The sequence below is a fragment of the Amblyomma americanum genome, chromosome 6 (assembly GCF_052857255.1).
Source record: "Amblyomma americanum isolate KBUSLIRL-KWMA chromosome 6, ASM5285725v1, whole genome shotgun sequence".
Classification (NCBI taxonomy): Eukaryota; Metazoa; Arthropoda; class Arachnida; order Ixodida; family Ixodidae; genus Amblyomma; species Amblyomma americanum.
Window position 1 is genome coordinate 112,115,132 of NC_135502.1, and position 22,805 is coordinate 112,137,936.

Below are 22,805 nucleotides of genomic sequence, written 5' to 3' on the forward strand. Positions count from 1 at the left end.
CGCCTTGCAGTCTTTAGAAAACTTTGGAGACTTCACCTTGGAAAAGAGGCGAACAGGAGATGTTTTCGAAGTCGAAGCGGGGGAAGAAAACAAGCGAGCAGGTGACAGCGACGCCATTTTCACAAACAGACCTGCCGGCTCAGCTGCGAAAACCTGATACAGCCGGCGCCTGAGAAAACGAAAAATCTGCGTCACTCGGTTCTGGAAAACATAAAAGAAAAATCAATCTATTTGCAAAATAAAACACTTCCATCGGTCTACTATAATATCAACTACTGTTCACTTTGCTTGTCAATTCATTTCTATTTTTATTTTTGACGCACTATATTATGATGCGGACGAGGATCGCAAACAGGCACCGTAGCCTTGGCTGCGTAGACAGCTAAGTATGAAACGGAGTATAGATGTTTCCAGAATTTTTGGGCTGCTTTTCTATCCTTTTTATTTACTTTTGACGTCCATTGGGCACCCTTTCTTCTAATTTTCTCATTAATCAAATAGGATGCGTCCCTTCTACACTTTATGAAGGTATCCCATTTTGTTTACTTCGGGTTTTGGTTCCCCCCTCTTCTTGGAATATCAATACCGCGGTATCGTGGCGCCATCTGCGGACCATGCAGCGAACTGGCACGTCCATTGACGCGCTCTCGCCAGGCGACGCGGTTTCCATGACAACCTGCATGGCTTTTAAAATTGCTTGTTCGCCGATTATTGCCTTTTCATTTCCATAGTTCAGCAGGTGTGATACATTTGTAACCATGACATAACTGAACAGTAGGGGTATGTGCGTTGGGACGCACGGTTGATCCGTACGACGGGCGAACTGTCGATCAGCTGTGTTGGGATAACACAAATGCGTGGCCAGCATTCGTTGAATAAAAAGCCATTCCCAAGACCTAGAACGAGGTTCTGCACTAGATTTTCGTTATGTTGTACTAGACATGGTTGAGCATAAATGCAAACGACGGAACCATCCAAAGTGGATGGCATGGCTCCGTGCTCACCGTAATGGACTGTTTCCATGCGGCCACTTGTCAGATCGTTAGCCGCGAGTGAACTCTCTGCTTATTACTTCACCAGATTTGTTCAGTAAACCACGGATAGGCGCTTGGGGGTGCTAGAAAGCTGACGTTTACAGGCCTAGTTGTGCTCGAACTCGGGTACGTGGACGGGCGACGTGTTTACACATGGGCGCTGCCATACTGGATGCGGTTTCGCTTGTTGTTATTTTAATTGTTGACATGAGTTTGAGATGCTCTTTTTGTATGTTGAGGCATATATTACAAGCTAAATTATTTTGTTAGAGGAGATAATACACCATGTTCGTGTTTCCCTAGTGCAATTTTTCTGGACAACTTCGCGACCGCTGTAGTAGCGTTGTGCTTGAGTCCAGAGAGTTCTTAATCAAATTTTGAATTTGTTAGGCTTTAGTTAGCTGCTTTCAAGTAGCGCAAATATGCCCGAGCGACCGCAGTGCGCCGCCGGAGCGATCGCCTTGGAAGAGTGGCGGAAATAGTGGCGCTCGCCGCCGTGAGCTCACCTGGCTAGTGGAGCGGGTCTGGTGGTAGACCAGGATGACTTTGACCCCTGATTTAAGTTCTGGTTATCGCATCTCGGCGTTCTGAGTATCTGTTTCGGGGCTTCGGGCCACTGGAGCGTACCGAGGTACAGGTTTGTGTGGCGGCTCGACCCAAGGGATGACCTCGTCCCCGCACAGCGATCCGTCCGGACCGCGTCAGCTCTTCAGCTGTGGATTATATCCGCAGCGGCTGGCGTGATGCTTCGGACCGCAGGCGCTGTGCGGGGGTTTGGCCGTCCGTTGGATCCCCTCGTCCCCGCACAGCGATCCGTCCGGACCGCGTCAGCTCTTCAGCTGTGGACAATGTCCGCAGCGGCTGGCGTGATGCTGCGGACCGCAGGCGCTGTGCGGGGGTTTGGCCGTCCGCTGGATCGTGCTGCTGCACAATGAACCGCTCGATAAGCACGGTGGCTCAACATGTGGCCTGTCGACTACAGGCAGTCCACCTCTACTTTTTTCAGCTGCGCTTATGAACCCCAATAATGCCCCGAAGCATTGATGATAGCAATCTGTTCTTATCAGCTTAATATCTGATACGGGTCCTATTTGGACCCAAGATATTAAACTTATTTTTGGAATGCGGCGGTGTGCTTGAGGCTTGCTTCACCTCCGCCACGGGTTGGCCCGGTATTTATTGCACTGCCTCCGGGATCGGCCCGCTCACCCCTACGGGGGTGAGACCTTTTCAAAATCAAAAATCAGACCTGAAACATTAGTTATCTGCCTGCAGATGCGTCAATTATGTGCCTCCGCGAAACTTAAACCAGTGCTCGATGCGGCGAAAACCGAAACCAGTGTTCTCGACAGGGTAGCTATGCAGCAGCTGACTGGGTTCACATCAATGGCGAGTTTTTTTTAGAAACAGGTGAGGTTGCATGTCTGTTGCAGTTCGCGATTATTTTCAAACACAGCAAATCTAGGGATGTGCAGGCGGAAATTTGGTGCAGGAAGTAGCTTGGAGCAAAGAGGTTTGCTGCCAACACATCAGCTGAAACCAGCAGCCAGGGTGCTTAGTGAGTGTATTGGATGCATGGCCCGGTATTGCACTGCCTCCGGGGTCGGCCCACTCGCCCCCACGGGGGTGAGACCTTTTCAAAATCAGATTTATAAACCTTTTACATGGTATTCTCTGTATATTGCACGCCGCGTCACGAGCACAGCTGTGGGTGGGCATTCCATTTGCCTACTTGCCACTGCGAGTCAGTCAGTCATTCTTTCTTGAAGCCCTCTTCGCTGGCAATTTGTTTGTGCTCCTAGTTGCATTCTGATCTGCTGGGTTTCGTTACTCATCATGGAAAAGTAGCACAAACCATGTGAGGGAGATCCAAAGAGCAATGATGTTGCTTTGTTGGGGCACTTACAAATGCCAGTTTTTTTATCTGTGCAGGTGAAGCCAGCACCTGGTTGGGGCTCATTGACTGGCTGCTCCCAGTCAGCTAGGCCTTCTGCAGCCACTACAGTTGAGGAGGAAATGCAGGGCCGGCTAGATGGATGGACGGCGAGAGCATTACCTTTGTGTGGTGGTGGTGGTGGACGTGCCACCAAGCTCAGTATTGTTTCTCCTTACAAAATTATCATGTGTATTTTGTACTGTCTTGGAATTAATCTGACTCCTAGCATTCTGTTATGCCGTGCTCCTGCTTTTCAGTCTCCCGTCCATCTGCCTTGGCAGCCCCACCCTGCGAATGGCTACTTAAACAGGCGAAAAAAAATCCCTGGAGGCACAAATGAAGCAGCTCAGGGAATCACCACGGTGTCATGCAGGACCTAGACACGGCAACCAACAACTGGTGCGCAATAACACACTACACAGCACTATAACCACACCAGCAAGATCGTGAATCGGCTTGGCTCGACTTCACTTGCGATGTGAAAAGTGGAGTGCGGCGCTGTGCAGTGCGACGCTGTGGAGTGACACGCAGTGGAGTGCGACGACGCTGTGTTGTGCGACCCTGTGTTGTGCGACGCTGTGGAGTGTGACCCTGTGGTGTGCGACGCTGTGCAGTGACACGCTGTGGAGTGACACGCAGTGGAGTGAGACGCCGCGGAGTGCGACGACGCTGTGTTGTGCGATGCTGTGGTGTGCGACGCTGTGGAGTGTGACCCTGTGGTGTGCGACGCTGTGGAGTGCGACTCTGTGGAGTGCAACAAGCAATGCTGTGACGTGAAATGAAGTGCTTGGCAACTAAAATTAATCATTTTTTAAAACTATTTAGTTTCTATCCTGTGGCACCTTGAGTACCTTCTCTGAGTTATGGGAGGTCAGAAATTTTATCTTGCTTACTTGCTTCCTGAATTTGTTGGTGGTTGACTCTATTGTGTGCTTCCATTAGTGGCTCTCTTCAGCTTCTTGAAATTAACTCTTCGCTACTGTGGGAAAGTGTATGATTTGGAGTGTACTGAACGCAAAAATTTTTTTACAAGTAACAAACCCAGCGCACATTGCATTGCATGAAATTGTAGCTTATTAGTTACACTTCTGAATGAAACAAACAGCATAGTCATGTGTGGGGAAGTACTTCAACATTTATTTGTCAAATATGCCTAAACATGAACAAAGTGTACAGAAAAAAACTGACCGGCTGCACTAAGTCAGAACTTCATTAGAGGAAAACTGGAATATACAAACTTGCACATGTTTATAGCTGTCATTTGTCTCATGTTCAGCTTTGAGGCAAAATTATTGCTCTTCCTATGGCCAGTCAGGTCGGGGATGATGGCTGTGGTGCCACTGTGAAAAGCAATCACGTAATGATGTGAAGCAGAGGTAGATTTGACAGGTGCTGCATAGCATTTTATCTTTGTTCTTGTTTTGTTCTCTGATAGAGCTTGCAGATTTTTTTCTTTTTTCTTCTATTGGTGACGAATGGACTGTATGGGAAAATTGTGCGTGTGGACTTTTTCTACCTCATCATACTCAAAGATATGTTGAATTAGCTGCTCCCTGAAAGCCAGCTGATCGAATTTGTCATTTTGGGCAAGCTCTGGAACATCAGGATGGTCTCTTCGGTGTGCTTGGTAGAGAATAAAACCGATTACGCAAGCGATGTCAATGCAGTAGAAAAAAAGCGCTTTCCACCAAAGCATGCAAAAGCGAAAAACAGACTTCGGGAAATGATATACGAGGCCAGAGTATATGTGTTATGTATCGTAGTACTGCTGCTCGGCACACTATACCGCTCTACTGCCACTACGAGCGCCGCTTCACGTATAATGCCTACTGTCTGGCCCGAGCACCATATTTCGTTTAGCACCTCATCCCCGCGCATTCCCGTGGCTCCGGGCTACATGAGGACACTGAATTCTCTCAACTCCCTCTCGTCTTTCTCACGTGATTGCATGTCTACCCTGCTTGTATGCTTCTCCTCTAATAGATAGTTTTACCCCTGACTCCAACTGGAGAACACTTCAATGTGATTCCTTTATTCCAACAGAGATGTAGTCTCTGCAGGTTGACACTTCCCATGTATACTTCAGCTGATTAACCTCTTCCCATGAGCAGTCATGCCGAGATCTGTTTCCTTTCCCATCCAAAATCTTCATCCATGCGTACTTATTAGTGTTCTCGCACAGGGTCTTCATCATCTCTGCAGTGAAGAACATCAACAAGAAGTTGAGAGGCCGAGCGAATCTCCAAGCGCCGCTCCACAGGGATGGGCCGATAGAGACACATCGCTGTCGTCTTGGTTGTAACCTTGAGCATTTGGCATACTGCCTTGGCTATATCTTGCGAAGACCCTGAAGCACAAAATAAACTACTGTTATCAATTACAAACCGCATGCACCACAGAAAATGCAGAGCAAACAAAAACAAAACTTACGTGCGAGTACACGGCGACGTTCCAGGCCCCTGAGACGAAGTCTTGCTGTCGGAACTAAAGTGAGGAGTTCATACGTCGTTGGCTGATTTATCACCGCTGCTTTTGTCGCAAAACACTCCCCTGGAACTGGCCAAAATCTCTGTCGGATTTCACTTTCAAGGAGCACCCGGCGATGCGGACGCCATATTCACCGGCTGACGCTGCTGTGTTCAAAGTTTCATTTTTCACGGTGCCCCCTCATGTCGAAACACTGAAACCAACACTGCAGTAAAAAAACTGGTTGTATAGCTAGAAAATATATGCCACAGCACGTCCACAAAACTCCGGATTGAGCTTCTTGCGCGGCAGTTTTAACATTGGACGGATACGTCCAATGGCTTATGGTGCGGTAGCGAAAATTTAACAGCACAGAGAGCCAAGACTAGGAGAGCAGGAGGAGGACATACTAAGGGTTCTGCGTTGTGGGTACTTTTCCTTTCCCTATCTTAATTGTTGCGTGTCCTGACCTTGAGCTCAGTGTGTCGGTCATTAGCTACCTGTTGAGGTTAGAAAATGAAAAGGAAAAAAAAGTCGCTGCTGTATGTGCATGGTGTGTCCTATCACCTAAAAAAGACAGGTTGCAGAGCAGGTGCGGAGGTGGAGATTGCAACCCTATACAAATTAAAAGATAAGTGTTGATGTTCCAGGTGTGCATAATACATTTCCAAAACCATGTAGAGTGCATGGAAGCTGTTGTGTTCTCTATTCCTTTGACATGAGTGAAAGAATGTGTAGGGCAGACTGAAAGAGCATCATTGTAAAGTTCAGCTCTAGAAGTCCGGGAAGTCTCAGCAGTTATTGCCTCTCTAAGAATTGCACACCAGAATTTGTGCGCTGCAAAATGCTTTAGCAGTTCAGAAGCTGTGAGAAGTGAGCAAGTGGTGCGAAATTCGTGACGGTGACGAAAAAGCTAGACTGCGTGACCAGTGTGTATGCACTCCTTCCATATTGCTAACAAAGACTATATCTTTTAAAAGTATGTTAATGTTCATGGTTTGCTAAAATAGTTTCGAAAGTACAATTTTCCGTAATGTGCAGTGCTCATTATGTATGATTCTCCTGCCCTGGTCCTTCCTTCTTGCGCTAGCATGTTGACTTCAAAATCTAGAACCTACAAGTCTGTCACAGATCTCCCCGGAGAGCACTCGGACCGAAAGAATGGACTAGGCGACAGGTGTACCGACACAGACACACATTTAATACACCCTACGTGACACACACACTAGCACACGAAACTAACTAACAAGCTAACACAAAACACAGACTATATATCACCCGACCCGGGAACACTGCTACTAGCGTTCTACTGTTAGCGGTCGGCGTTTGGGCTCACGGTTGGTTCGGGGCGGCTGCGGCGTTGTATGGGCCCAGTAGCCTGCGTCGAGATGGCGTTCGACGTGCTGCGGCTGGCGTCGCTGGCTGCCTCGTACAAGCTCCCCGGTCCAAGTGCCCGTGGAGGTGATGCCGGTGTTGTTAGCGTTGGGGGCACCACCCGGATGGGTGGCAACAGCGCTAAAGGCACCCCTGGCCGTAGCATGTGGTAGCGTTCTCAGTTAACTCCCCGGAACGGGCTCAGAAACGGCAGGAAGTCCACGCAGGGTTGGCCCGGTATTGCACTGCCTCCGGGATCGGCCCACTCACCCCCACGAGGGGGAGACCTTTTCAAATCAAAAATCAGATCTGGAACGGAAACTATCTACCTGCAGATGCGTAAGTCTGCGATATCTCGGCTAAGCTGGTTAAACGAAACTAGTGTCTACTGGGGCATGGTCGGCGTAGGTGGGGGGTCCCAATATGCCTGCAGCACTGTTAGTCACCTGCCTTCAAAGGCTCGACTAACCAGGCTAGACGAAACCGAAAGCAGTGTCCGTGCAGCATTGAAGTGGGCATCTCATTCGTTTGCACTGTTACCGAGTCGGCCTATCGCCTCTAGCGGTTTTGCTGAATAAGTGAAGTTCAAGTGAGCATGCCGTGCAACCCCCCGCGTTGGCCACGAGTGGAACTGGAAGGGACCAGGGCAACCTTTACCTAGTTCATGACCAATGCAGACTGGTGATCTGAACAGGGTTTTGGGAGCACAGTAGCAACATAGATAGCGGACACTCCATAGCAATCTATAAACGTTGCTCCATAGGGCCCAGCGCACCAAGCAGCTGGATGAGGGTTGCGGCCTGCCGCGTCCTTATAATGCATTACTAATGCGAAAGCATTATTAACCTACATGAGCGAAAATGTGTGGCAAATTGTAAAGGCAGTGTTGAGATCTGAGATAAGTTACTGCGCCCTTTCCATTCCTCAAAATATATGCTTTTGAATTCCTCCACGTAAGCAGATGTAAGTGTCCTCAGAATTTTTCCTCCTCAGTATGGTCTCCTCTTATTATCTATTTACTTTCGGCCCAGAAAACGCAGCTGTGCCATGGCCTTCGCCAAACAGTGCCAATCCAGGAAATACACCAGGTGCTTCTTGAAATGAATATTGATGTTGCTGCATATAAACCCAAAACCGAGCCGTCTCCATTTAGCACATCACTAAGCTCATTCCGTGCGTCCAGTGTTACTGCAACATGGCTCACAGCAGTGGCTGTTGCTACCACCGAGCAGGTGTCATTCTGGTAAACCTTACACTATAATGGTGCGAACAGGAGAAACGCGTGAAAACGGCGGAATTATCAACAAGGAAAACAAGCTGTTACGAACCTCGCATGCCGAACATTTATGCACGCACCACATAATACTACAAGATAACTCCCAATGATTTACACTCATTTCTCTGTTCAACATTATTCTCCGATCCCAAAAAGCTGCAAGTCCCATTCCACGGCCAACTGTACATTTTGGCACTCTGGCGGCCACAGCACGGGCTCCCAACCAGTCGCTCAAAGTGTGTTGGAGCACTGAGACCAAATGCGCGGATGCAGTGTGCATGTCGACAGAGGCGTAAAGACAATTTTCGGCGCATCAGCTCCTTGTTTTCATAAGAGTTTACTTTGTTTCCCTGGTCGCTTGGAAAAGTGCACTCCCATGTTGTCACTACGCAGGTGCAATGTGCGTTTTCACTGGAACTGACGACGGAGTCTTCAACGCTCAAGTTTCTGGTAGCTGACCTTTTCATGCGGTACTTTTTTCCCCAGCAGTCCTGAAAATTACGCGTCCGTGTTAACTACACAACAACACTTATTTTCGGCACATTTGCCCATTTTTTTTTCAAGCAGCCCACATATTTTGCCTGGCCGTCAACTAATATTACTCGAAAGAAGCTGTCTTGTTGGGGGCCATAAAAAACTTGTTGTCCGTAAAACTCAACGCGCAACCATGCGAAACTGACCGCTAGGTAAAACGCACAAGGCATGGGCGCACCCTTCTCTAACAGCGCACCGACCTGCGTGATCGCACCATGGCGCGAGCAGGTATACGCGTGCCTTTCACAGCTTCTCCATATTGCGCCGGCTGGCATGCTCAGCGAAGCTGATTGAAATGCAGTGTAGTTTAGCAAAAGATAAACGTTTCTCACCTTGTCGCTGTCTGAAACAGCAGGAGTGCCACAAACCACGCCAAAACAGCCGGCAGGCCACAAAGCGTGTGCGCCTCTTGACGAACTGCGTAATTCAAGGCACCGGCCGGGGTGGTCAGCGTAAACTGCTTGCAATACAGAGTAGTTGGGCAAAAAAACGTTTTGCACCTTGCTGTTGTCAGAATTAAACCGCACGAGTTCCGCGCTGAAAAACCAAGACGCAAAAAACACTGAGTCTGCGCGCCAACAATGACGCCATGCGCTCACAGGCCCAGCTGAGCAGGCGACTGTCTCCTGGTTTCGTTCTTCGTCTGTTCCGTCACTGGTTGCCCACGCGCCGCTGCATGCGCGCTAACGCAGGGTTCACCACTAAACAGAGGAGATACCTACTAACCCCTTACGCAGTTCCTGGGGCCAGATTTCGCTGAGTGTCCACTCTTTATGAATTTCTTTCTTTATAGCAGCAATGTAGCAGCCATGTGTAACATCACTCGGGTGTTTATTCCAGTAATGGCTACCATGTCGAAACAGGTGAAATTGTATGTCCTCTGCAGTCACAACTGTTTTTTGAACAATATAGCTAATAAAGATAAGGATATACCCTGCAATTAGGCAAGCTACCTTGGTGGGATATGCAGTCGAAGTGATCAGATGAAGTAGGAATTGATACATACTAATACAGCTGAAGGCGTAAATTCGATGTGAGAAGTCACTCATACCAAACAAGTGCTTAGTGAGACTTTTGCGGCTTGCAGTCAACACATCTGCTGCAACCAGCAGCCTGGGCACTTTGTGAGTGGATCTGAGATATGTGAACAAAACTGAGCTTTGTGTGTGTAATGAGCCTGAAAAAAAGCAAAGCAGCTCTTTGAGATGCAAATATTTTGCTTTAAAAATGTGAGGGGAGCAAAGAAAGCTACCAGTGCATGAATGTTTTCCAAAGCTGGCAAACAGGATGGCAACTTTTGAGGAAGGGCTGCAGTGCAATGATGAGCAATATAAAAGGGAGCACTTGCTTTGATTTCAAGAACAGGATTTGTTTTTACTACTGCGCTGATCCTGGAAAGGCCTGTAGTAGACTGTGCATGTAGAGAAAAGCTACAAAAAATGTTTTTTCATACTTTGGATGAGAACACTGCATATTTTTGGAACAGTGTGCTGTCTTGAATGGTGTGCTTGTGATTTTTTTTTTGTGCCAGGTTAGCTGAACATTTTTCTTTCCAAATAGACTCATGACATGGGTTCGCATCCACGTAATTATTGGCCACAGCAGTGTTCTCCGAGTGCATTATTCAAGCAGCAAGTGGAATGAAAAGTGCCACTTCTCATGGTCACAGAAGTGGCAAAAAGTGATTCGCTCTGCAACTTCGTAAATGGAATAGACCCAATGTTTCCGGTAGCGCATTTACGATAATGCCTGAACAAGTATAGCTCCTTTCAGTAACACTTTCTGTTTTTACTCCTAATGATGTGGATATAAAAACCTTGCATTTTGGTCTCCTGGGTTTAGTTACTTTTCACGAGAAGGTACCATAAACTATGCGTGCCAATTTTTAGAGCCATGTGACGTACGTCCCACTTTCCTACTATCCTTAGCTTCCCGGACAGATTTAGAACTGTGTGGGAGGGAGATCCAAAGAGCATTGATATTTGTCGGTTAGTGGGGTGTCTGCAATCCAGGCCATCTAGATAAGGACCCATTGACGTTTGCAGCTTACGTGGGCCATCCGGATGAGACTGCTGACATCAGCAGAAGCTGCTTTCAGTCAGTGCAGACCTTCTGCAGCAGGTGCCGCCGAGGAGTAAATGCAGGTTACTTCAGTTCTTAGGCACCAAACGCTACACAGCAGTTGAAAACAAGCGCACAGTTAGTGTTTCAGTCATTGCCAAAAGCCAGGCACAAGAGAAAGGCCATGAAATCCAAAGCAGGCTTGCAAGCTCTGGGATGACTAAAAGACCTGGTGGAAGAAGGCTGACTCATAGGAGACATAGGAGGAGATTGTGGACTGACTTCACAAATTTTACCAGTGAAAACAAAATTTTGATATTCGCATTTGAATATTTGGGTGCATATTGTGGAGGAAATGCGTCCTCCGACGGCGCGATCATTTAGGCCAGACGAAACCAGTGCTCGATGCGGCGTGTACCCGCAGGTGTTCGATGTGTCGTGCGATACCGCTACGGAGTTGGGCTACCGCACTGCTTAACGTAACATTTATGGCTTCCTGCCAACACATCTGGTGAAACCAGCAGCCTGCGCACTTTGTGTGAGTGGGCCAAACAAAACGACGGCGCGATCATTTAGGCCAGACGAAACCAGTGCTCGATGCGGCGTGTACCCGCAGGTGTTCGATGTGTCGTGCGATACCGCTACGGAGTTGGGCTACCGCACTGCTTAACGTAATATTTATGGCTTGCTGCCAACACATCTGCTGAAACCAGCAGCCTGCGCACTTTGTGTGAGTGGGCCAAACAAAACGACGGCGCGATCATTTAGGCCAGACGAAACCAGTGCTCGATGCGGCGTGTACCCGCAGGTGTTCGATGTGTCGCGCGATACCGCTACGGAGTTGGGCTACCGCACTGCTTATAACGTAGCATTTATGGCTTGCTGCCAACACATCTGCTGAAACCAGCAGCCTGCGCACTTTGTGTGAGTGGGCCAAATAAAACGACGGCGCGATCATTTAGGCCAGACGAAACCAGTGCTCGATGCGGCGTGTACCCGCAGGTGTCGTTGTGTCGCGCGATACCGCTACGGAGTTGGGCTACCGCACTGCTTAACGTAACATTTATGGCTTGCTGCCAACACATCTGCTGAAACCAGCAGCCTGCGCACTTTGTGTGAGTGGGCCAAACAAAACGACGGCGCGATAATTTAGGCCAGACGAAACCAGTGCTCGATGCGGCGTGTACCCGCAGGTGTTCGATGTGTCGTGCGATACCGCTACGGAGTTGGGCTACCGCACTGCTTAACGTAACATTTATGGCTTGCTGCCAACACATCTGCTGAAACCAGCAGCCTGCGCACTTTGTGTGAGTGGGCCAAACAAAACGACGGCGCGATAATTTAGGCCAGACGAAACCAGTGCTCGATGCGGCGTGTACCCGCAGGTGTTCGATGTGTCGTGCGATACCGCTACGGAGTTGGGCTACCGCACTGCTTAACGTAACATTTATGGCTTCCTGCCAACACGTCTGGTGAAACCAGCAGCCTGCGCACTTTGTGTGAGTGGGCCAAACAAAACGACGGCGCGATCATTTAGGCCAGACGAAACCAGTGCTCGATGCGGCGTGTACCCGCAGGTGTTCGATGTGTCGTGCGATACCGCTACGGAGTTGGGCTACTGCACTGCTTAACGTAACATTTATGGCTTGCTGCCAACACATCTTCTGAAACCAGCAGCCTGCGCACTTTGTGTGAGTGGGCCAAACAAAACGACGGCGCGATCATTTAGGCCAGACGAAAGCAGTGCTCGATGCGGCGTGTATACCCGCAGGTGTTCGATGTGTCGTGCGATACCGCTACGGAGTTGGGCTACCGCACTGCTTAACGTAACATTTATGGCTTCCTGCCAACACATCTGCTGAAACCAGCAGCCTGCGCACTTTGTGTGAGTGGGCCAAACAAAACGACGGCGCGATCATTTAGGCCAGACGAAACCAGTGCTCGATGCGGCGTGTACCCGCAGGTGTTCGATGTGTCGTGCGATACCGCTACGGAGTTGGGCTACCGCACTGCTTAACGTAACATTTATGGCTTCCTGCCAACACATCTGGTGAAACCAGCAGCCTGGGCACTTTGTGTGAGTGGGCCAAACAAAACGACGGCGCGATCATTTAGGCCAGACGAAACCAGTGCTCGATGCGGCGTGTACCCGCAGGTGTTCGTTGTGTCGCGCGATACCGCTACGGAGTTGGGCTACCGCACTGCTTAACGTAATATTTATGGCTTGCTGCCAACACATCTGCTGAAACCAGCAGCCTGCGCACTTTGTGTGAGTGGGCCAAACAAAACGACGGCGCGATCATTTAGGCCAGACGAAACCAGTGCTCGATGCGGCGTGTACCCGCAGGTGTTCGATGTGTCGTGCGATACCGCTACGGAGTTGGGCTACCGCACTGCTTAACGTAACATTTATGGCTTCCTGCCAACACATCTGGTGAAACCAGCAGCCTGCGCACTTTGTGTGAGTGGGCCAAACAAAACTGAGCTTTGTGTGTGTAATTAGCTTGATGAAAGCAAAGCAACACCTTGAGGCGAAACTGTTTTAACTGTTTTGTCATAAAAAAAAACAGCTGGAATGGCATACATTGCAAGTGCAGTGAAACAGTGTACCCCTGAGGTTGCGAGGAGCGCAAAGAAAGTCGGCAGTGCATGAATGTTCTCCAAAGCAGCCAAACAAGATGGAAATTTTCTAGGAAGGACTGCAGTGCAGTGATGAACAGTTTAAAAGGTGGTGGTGGTGGTAGTAGTTTTATTAAATATAATAGTAAAAAGGGAGGAAAACATTTTTGCTAGCCCCGTCATCTGCCATCGATACTGAAGCAGCTGAGCTGGGGCAGCGGAAATAAAGGATAGCAGGCAGAATGGAGAAATGAAATGAAAGAGGTGAGGAGACAGGAAGAGAGGATAGGGGGAGAAGTAATATGTACAAACTATTTACACAATAAGAAATGTGTCCAGGTGGTGCGCGTGATTAGCTCATTTTAGAGGAATTTAATCACACAATTAAATCAACAAGCAGTTTTGGGTGGTACTATTAGTACTTTTCCGCGCCACCTTCAGGCACTTATTGGCTTGAGCCTCCGCGCCCTGTCGAAGGCGCACGTGCCGTGCGTCAGCTATCTGGACTACGCTGAGAGAAGCTATAGGCAATGAATGCTGTCAGACAAACACATGTATCTAATCGCGCAGACTGTATTTTCGCGTTTGCAGCGGCCCAAGCGGCTGACAAAAGCAGTCTTGAGTCACCGAATGGAACAACTGCATTGCCACCTTGGCAGCGCAGGTTCCCCATGCCGTGCTCTGAACTATTGGCTGGAGTAGTGCTCCGTATGAGTGCATTATTCAGGCAGCAGGTGGCAAGAAAAATTTGTGCATGGAATAGATTCAATGTGTGTGTTATGGCGTTTATGGTAATGCCTCAACTAGCATAGCATCTTTCAGTAAAGTTTTGTTTTTAGTCGTAATTGCACAGATATATTTAAAAACTGCATTTTGATCTGCTGGGTTTTATTAATTCTCATGAAAAAAAAACCTGTAATGTGCATGCCACTTTTACTGCTGTGTGTAGCTCTGAACACATTTGCAAGTGCATATTAGGGGAGGTGAAACACCATCAATATTTGTAGGTTAACGTTGGAGCACTTATAAGTGCTAATTTTTCTCTGCAGGTCAAGCCAATAGGGTTATCTACCTGCAACCCAGGCCACCTAGTCGGGGCCCATTGATGCCTGCAACTTGAGAGTATCACCCAGATGAGACTGCTGATGTCAAGAGAGGCTGCTCCTAGTCAGCGCAGGCCTTCTGCAGTAGCTGCCACTGAGGAAATGCAGACTACTTCAGTTTCCTGGCACCAACCACTGCTGTGCAAAACCAATGGATGGATATGCTCACTCACGTGATGTCCTTTGCATCTGTATAAGGTGACATCCTGTCCATCTTGATTTTAGCTGTCTTTTTCTTATTTGCAAAGCCAGCAGCACTTCATATGCTGGTTTCAGTACTCGTTACTGCATTCTTCATTGTGTTTGGGCTGGTACGGGTAAAGAAACATAGCTACATTTGACACTATTTTACATAAAAAGAAAATGCCAGAGCTAGTTGTGTGTGGAATTGCATACGTTTGGTTATACCATTCAATGCACCATGCTGCTTTGCTGTGACTTTATAATTGTGTGCTGCGAGATCGTAGTTATGGAACACTTGTTCCCCGGGATGTGCTAATCTTGTAGGCCATGCAGACACCAAAACAAATGCAGGCTAGAGTTGCTCTTTGGTTTACGCTATGTTGAAGAGGTAAAAGTCCTGCCACTTTTTGTTAAAACCATCTTGTTCTTGCCCATGTCAACGCGACACCTCGGTCGTGCTTCGCGCTGAGCGACCCCTTTACCCAACACAGTTATTAAGGGTACCACATCTTGGTTCTAGTTGCGAGTTTTGTTCTACTTGTTGAAGAAGTGTATCTGTGCAGGAAGTGTACCATGCCGTGCAACTGCCACATTAGGCAAGCGCATTGCTAGAGAGGATTGACATGCCCTTTACCACAAGTTTCTGACAAACGCAGTTTGGCAAGCAGTGAGGCTTAGTAGCCTATATAAACAGGTTTCTGGGAGCTTAATAGCAAGGTGGCAGCCAAGTTTAACATTACAAACATGTTCTTTGTATTTCAAAGATGAGTACCATAGGAAAACAGTCGAAGTTGGAGTTCACTGCAATTGCAAGTATCTTCAAACGATTTCACTTCTAGAGATAAGGAAAGAACTCTTTAAAGCAGGTAGCCTTGGAGGGAACAGAGTCTGTTGCATTAGGTAGGAAAAAGCAGTGGAACAAATGTAGCTGTTTTCAAGAAATAACACCTACTGCTGCCTACATTGGACACCTGAAATCGTCACAGTGCAACAAATGCCATGAAGCATAATCTACATCTGTAAAACCATGTAACATTCGTGCCTTCTTACTGCTTTGTGCAGCTCTGAACATATTTTTAGAGGGTGGCCAATACATTATACAGCTGGCATAAAGCAAGTCCATTAGAGTAAGACTTACCCAAATACAGAAGTGGCGTTTGTAGATTTGCACGTCGTGTTTATCTACAAGTGCTGATTTGGCTGTGCCCAGGTCAAGCCCATCGGTTCTTATATGCACCCAGGCCCTCACCAAAGGCCTGCTGATATGTCTTCTGTCCCATGAGGAGCCTTGGATGAGACTGTCAGCATAAGCCGCTGCTACTCCCAGCCAATGTAGGCACGTTCAACTGCAGCAGCCATTGGCAAGCAAGAAGTGCATGCTGCTTTGATTCCTTGGCCCCAACTGCTACAGGACTGGACGTTCTTGTGCAACGGATCACTCAAGAGCGCGGACGGCGGGTCGCGTGGTGCACCGACTGGGAGGTTTGCGTTCCCTGTGTTTCGGATGTCGTTTGTATGTTTGTATCTGTGTGCCAAGCGGAAATGCGCGCGTCTTCGTGGAATTTAAGCGGTGCTCTCGAGTAAACAGCCTCGTGGGCACCGGCGTGCTGTTGGCTGCTTTCGTTTTAAAGAAATCGTTCTCATTGGCTTCGACAACAGTATTTCCGATTGGCTACTAAAAGTGTCCCCAGGTTCCTAGGCAAACGTATTTAAGAGGGGGTTTTGGCGCGAATAAGGGAGAGGAACGGCTGCGGTCCTGCTGCTCGGGACCTCTGCTCGGAAGACGTTGCGCGCCCCTTGGTATGACTGACTGCGATATTATTTACTCTTAGAGCTTTTGTGTCAGTTTGTTCAGGTTAAATGATGTTTTGGACCAATTTTAAATAAATCAAGTTAATTCATGTTACCCATCGACACCTGCTGGTCAACTCCTTTGAGGCGGCGGCGCCACCGTTCCGTCCCGGCGTACGCTTCGTTACAATATGTTGGTGTTTTTTTATATTGCCACCTCTGTTTTCTTGCTCGCGTTCCATTCGTCACTGCTAGTACATTACCCTTTCCATGCATGTTACCTCAATATAAATAAATGTGAATATAAGCCGAATCCTCGCTGCCCTCAACCGCCCCAATCCTTTTCACGGACTTCAACGGAGAATACAAAACTTCTCAACGATTAAGAAGTACCGAACATCTGTTCAACCCTTTAGCTACTATGTTATGTCATTGTGTAACCGAAGCCATTATATCCGGTTAACTTTTCCCATTTGATAACGGTGCATGCTCCACGTAGTCGAATAAGCGTGCTAAGGCATGCCGCTAGTTTTACTACGCTCCAAAGACGAAGGCGTGCGAAACTTCGAAGGCATCGTAACGAAGCTAGCTTGAAATACGAAACAGCTAGACTCAGAATGGGAATTGTGCAGCGCTCCTGTAGAATAAGCTGTCCCCTTCGCTTGCCTGATATGTATCCTGATGTATTTTATACTTTTATTTAGCCGCATTGCATACATCAGACAGTGTCTCAATATACGCACTCTTGTGGAAATTGTTATTTGGGCTTTTACACTTGACAAGCACTCTGGTCCGTTTTGTAGCGCATTAAATAGAATCATGCTTGTTTCTTGAATATCTGGCGAATCGAGTGGTTTCCGCGGGGTGCTTTCTGCTCTGGGTTTGTCTGATAATAGCGGTCTTGCCAGGTGCGCCAAGTTTACCCAAATTCCTGACAGGAAGTGTTGCTCAGCCGGGAGAAGAGGACATCAATAGAGAGCACGAGAGCGACTGAAAGCTGAACCGACCACTCCCTCGAAGCTTCTAGTCAACGCATCGAGTCAGACGAGCAGCGCTGAACAGCTCGACCTCCTGATGGCGGCGGGGGTGCTGTTGTATCCAGAGAGTGATTTCAACGTGACTTATGGCCCCAAGTGTTTCGCACAAGGCTGCAGTAAACAGCTCTTTCACAGCGGATCCACTCCAGCCTACGTTTCGTGGCTTAATGGCTTCTGGGCGATCTCAACCGGCGAGAGAAACTGTGCAGTGAGCGACGGCCGCACAAGAACTTTGTTTACACCCTGCATTCGCGCTGCTCTGCTCCGTGCTGTTCGCGCCACGTCGGAGACGTGACTCCGGGGTCATCTTCCCAGCGGCGAAAAGATCCCGACCGACGCCACGGTCCAGTCCCAGGAGCTCGGATCCATCCTCTTGCGCGGCTCATAAGCACACCCGCGCCAAGCTGCCCTCCTACCATGGGCGGTACTCCTCCCCCTCACTCACGGCTACGTAATGCGACGCGAAAACATAGGGACAACGTGTGGGAACCTGGGGAACTTGTACTCTACTTACACAGAGCACCACTATATGTATCAGCTCTCCCTTGTCGACAACCCGCAATATATAACCTTTTGTATAAAGCTCTTCGCCTTCCCGCAACTTCGCATCTCTGTTGACTCGGGCCCGACACCACGCCGGAGGCGCCGATGTCGCTGACCACAAGTCCCAACACTGCGCAACCCCCGGGGAATTCCCGCGCGCATCGGAATCCGGCAGTTGGGCAAAGTGATGGATGTATCGGTAATGCGACCATCACTAAGGGTTCAATCGGGCGGCGGCTCAGGCCACCTAGCCATGAATGGTAAACTATCTCTCTTGCCGAACTCTGAGCGTGCAAAAAGTGAGGAGAGATGAGGGAAAGGCACTAATACACTGAAATTCAAATTTTGACAACAGATAACTCAGCCTCTACAAAACTCACTTATAAAATTCTCGGGCGATATTCGTGAAGCGACATCCTTTAACATCCCAGGAATCATCATCATCATCATCATCAGCCTTACTACACCCACTGCTGGGCAAAGGCCTCTCCCATGTCTCTCCAATTAACCCTGTGATGACCCCCATAATGCGCAGGTCCACACGGGACGGAGAGGCAAAGAGACACCGTATGGCTCAGTTTAAACAAACAGGTATATTCAATAATTACACATGGTTAAGGTTATACATCAGAGGCTGGGGCGTCCGAGCTTACGTGCCGACGACTTCATGGGGGCGATGGAGTGGCTCCGGAGTTGGGCTCGAGCGGTTGCTGGCAGAAGCTGCACGCCGTCGGGCTTCGGCGCTGAAGGCCCTCTTCGCTAACGATGTCGTCCTGAGCGTGGATGCAGTAGAATTTCAATAGTCGTCCGTTTCTTCGAGGATGGATCACAAACCCTTCCTCTAGTGTCGTTCGGCTTGGAAGATGAACAGGAGGCGAGCTTGTAGATGATGACAGCAGAGCATAATTTTACAACAGAACAAACTTTGCACTACTTTACTCATCGACCGGGCAGGTTAGTGCCTAAGTAGCATCACATTACATGCTAAGCATGGAGCCCCAGCTCAGACTGGACTGCATCCGTTTACATGTGCTTTTAAGCACTTGATTAACAAAGGACTAAGGGCGGTCATTTCCAGTGGCCCGCCCAAAGCATCAATTCTCCAATCCAAAATAACATGCGAGATGGGGACCACCCCTTTGGGTTGGGCTTAGCCTCGAACCCAGAGTCTGTTAACAATACAAACTAAATAAACAACAAAAACGCCACCACTCTCTCTCAAGTGAGAGTATACACAGGCTCTCTCTTCGGAGCTAATTCACTAGCGCCTGTCTTTCCACATTCTTGGCGAGTACTGCCTGTCCGCCATGACAGGTGTCCGTCGCGGCCCTTCTGGGAAGCTGTGGGTGCCTTCCCGGCGATAGCCCACGACAAAGGGGGGGGGGAGGGAAAGAATGTCGTCTTCGCGGTTTCGCATAGCATCGGCTGTGGTACGGCGCGCTCTGGCCCGCTGACAGCTCCCTTGTCCTGGAATGTAACCGGAAATTGGGGAGGATAAAGCCTGTTTCCCCGGGGCGGCGGCGGGACCGGTTTTTCTGGTCGTCACTCAAAGAGCATGGCTGGGTAATTGATGATGCCGCTGTCACGGCGGCGGGTCCCTTCGTTCTGGGAAAAGAGGGGCGGCCTTAAGCCCCAACTCGATGCACACACAGAATGTCACACTCGCTCACCCTCCAGAAGAATGTTCTCCGAACATTTGAGTCCACGCAGCTCCCCTTGTCTTTCTGAATCGCCTCGCACAGTGCGTCCGACAAAACACTTTTCGCTGCACTCAACACCACTGCACAACACCATATGCCTCCGCTGTCATAACTGGCGTCTCCAGGGGCAGCACTGATCTTCTTTTACAGATAAACATGAAACTCAGCACCCAAGCCTCTCCTTTCTAGTCCAAACTGGACGAAATAAATTTACCACAGTTACAAAGGAGCTCCCACTTCTAGCACGATCACGGCACAGACAAAAATATAGATAACGAAAGGAAGTAGGGCAGGTTCTGCATGCGCTCCGCATGCTCTCCTGTGAAGGTGTTACTTAATGACAGAAAGGTTTAACTACCAACTCCGATAACTTAACACATAAGCACATAGTAATGTTATGAGCTGCGGCATTACACAATTCTAACCAGTTCACAACTCCGCTCTGTTTACGCCATTAGTCCGACTTAGCTTTCCGATTTCGCAGCGGATATCGGCCTTCATGAGTCATACTAAGTAAGTCTGTGCCCCTTTGTCTGCTTTGGGACTCGCGAGGGCTCGTGGCAGGAGCCTCTCCTGGCGTTATCTGCGCGGCAACCTCGCGCGCTTCTTCTTCTAGCAATGCATGAAGTAAATCCGGTGGCATTCCGGCCGTCACCTCGGGCGCCTGCCGAACAAATGCAGGAGAGGGCGTTTCTTGCGAACTATGCGCGCTCCGCTTCACTTCTGTCCCCATCAAAATCCGCGCTTTCCCTTTCCTCATTTCGTGAATACTGAACCGGTGCCGACTTGAGGCGATTTGCGTGTATCCTTATCAAACGCCGGTTCACGTCTCGGACTCTGAAGTTTACCGGAGAAAGCTTCTCGACAACCTCGCACGGTCCTCTCCACTTCGTCTGGAACTTACGAGCTAGCCCAATCTGCCTTTGGCAGTTTTCAATGTACACGCTGTCCCCCACATCAAACGGCGCGTCTCTAGCACTGCGATCGTGCACCTCCTTCCTGCGCTTCGCCGCTTTCTTTAAGGACTCCTTTGCGATGTCCCTCGCCACATGCAAGCGCGATTCTAGCTCAACCTTATAGTCGTCCAGTGAAGCGTATGGGACACGACGGGGGCCCTCTGGCACTTCACTAGGCTGGTCCGGGTCTCGGCCGTAGAGAAGAAAGAATGGCGATTCGCCCGTGCTCTCGTGTGCTGCGGAATTGTAGGCAAACATTGCATACGGGAGCCACAAGTCCCAGTCCCGCTGGTCGCGCGAAACAAAATGCGACAGGAACCCGGCCACGGTTTGGTTCAGTCGCTCCACCGCGCCGTTGCAAGCCGGATGGTACGGTGTTGTCTGCTTCTTAGCGATCTTAAGCAGCTCGCAAACTCTCCTCATTAGCTGCGACACGAAGTTCGTTCCCCGATCTGTCAAGAGTTGCCTCGGGGGTCCATGTCGGAGCACGATCTGTTCGACAAATGCTCTTGCAACCGTGTCTGCCGTCTGATCTGGGCGTGCTACCGCTTCCGCGTATTTTGAAAGGTGATCGACAAATACTAAAATGTACTTGTTTCCGGAAGTGGTCGTGGGCAATGGGCCCATTATGTCCATACCTGTCCGCTCGAAGGGAGCCGAAACCTCAGGGAACGGCTGAATTGGAGCTGGTCTTCGTCCCTTGGGTGTTTTTCTTTCGAGACAGGAATGACACTTCGCACAGTAGTCTCTAACATCCTGTCGCATGCCACTCCAAAAGTACAAACGCTCCACACGCCTGCGTGTCTTCGCTACGCCAAAATGACCGGCGCATGGCGCATCGTGAAACGCGCGAAGAACCCTTTCTGTCCACGACCGAGGTATGACGACTCTCTCCCAAGCGGTTTTCTCTGGTCTCCCTTTCCTGGTTGGCCTCGTGCGCCGACACAGGGTGCCGTCTTTGCCAATGAAATAACCTAGCTGTTCGGGGTGAGACGGTGCGCCCTCTAAGCTTTCGATTATTCGCTTCAGGTCAGGATCTTTGCACTGCTCTGTGCGTAATTCGGCGGGGTCGACTACGGGGACAAACTCATCTATAGCTGCCGCGGCAGCTGTGCGGCTGAGTGCATCAGCATTCAGATGTGTCTTTCCTGACTTGTGCTCAACTTCAAAGCAGTATTCCTGCAGGTGTAGATTCCATCTAGCGAGTCGCGAGCTAGGGTCCCTGACACTCATCACCCATTTCAGAGGATGGCAGTCTGTGACTAGCTTGAATTTGCGGCCGTAAAGGTAGCATCTGAAGTGCTTTACTGCCCAGACAACGGCGAGGCACTCCCTTTCCGTAGCTCCGTACTTTTGCTCTGTGGGGCTCAGCTGTCGGCTAGCAAAAGCAACGGGATGTTCTTTGCCCTCGATAACCTGAGATAGCACGGCACCAACTGCGAACTTTGACGCATCTGTGGCCATAACGAAGGGCAAACTAAAATCCGGGTGGCGCAACAGCGGTGCACTCATTAGCTTCCTTTTCAGGGCCCCAAAAGCATTTTCCGCGTTTTCGTCCCAGCGAAAGGCGACATTTTTGGCTGTTAAGGCGGTGAGCGGCTTAGCGAGCTTGGCGAACTCCTCTATGTGCCTTCGGTAGTAACCGATCAGGCCGAGAAACTGCCGGACCTGGCGGACGCTAGTCGGGGATGGAAAATCCGAGACACACCTTAGTTTCTCAGGGTCCGGTCGCACGCCGTCAGCTGAAACAACGTGCCCGAGGTATTTCACCTCGTTTTTGAGGAATTGGCACTTAGAGGGCTTCAGCTTGAGACCCGCTGCTCTTAGTCGCACCAAAACCTGCTCAATATCGCGCAAATGGTTATCAAAACTGTCACTGTATATGATAATGTCATCCATATACACGAAGCACAGCCTCCCCAGAAGACCTGCCAGGATAACATCAGCGGTTCTCTGCCAGACAGCAGGGCTGTTGGCCAGACCCATCGGCATTCTTTTCCATTCATAGTGCCCTGAGGGCGTGTTGAATGCCGTTTTCTCGGCATCTGCCGGATCCATTGCTATCTGCCAGAATCCCGCCGCCATGTCCACTACCGTGAAGTACCTGGCAGAGCCCAGCTGAGAAAGCGTCTCCTGTATATTGGGGATGGGGTATTGATCGATGCGAGTTACGGCATTTAGTTTGCGGTAGT

At 49.4% G+C, this 22,805-nt stretch overlaps 1 long non-coding RNA gene and 1 pseudogene across 3 annotated transcripts in view; both read left to right on the top strand.

Annotated features, from left to right (window-relative positions):
- Positions 1-16,495, top strand: part of LOC144093998 (uncharacterized) — a 66,114-nt gene extending 49,619 nt beyond the window's left edge. For 2 of the 3 annotated variants that reach the window (XR_013306369.1, XR_013306370.1), the window contains one exon: positions 2,967-16,495. This is a non-coding gene — a long non-coding RNA (uncharacterized LOC144093998). The remainder of the gene's footprint in view (positions 1-2,966) is intronic. The other variant, XR_013306371.1, reaches the window with a different exon arrangement.
- Positions 2,034-2,244, top strand: LOC144095739 (U2 spliceosomal RNA; annotated as a pseudogene).
- Positions 16,496-22,805: the final 6,310 nt, after the last annotated feature.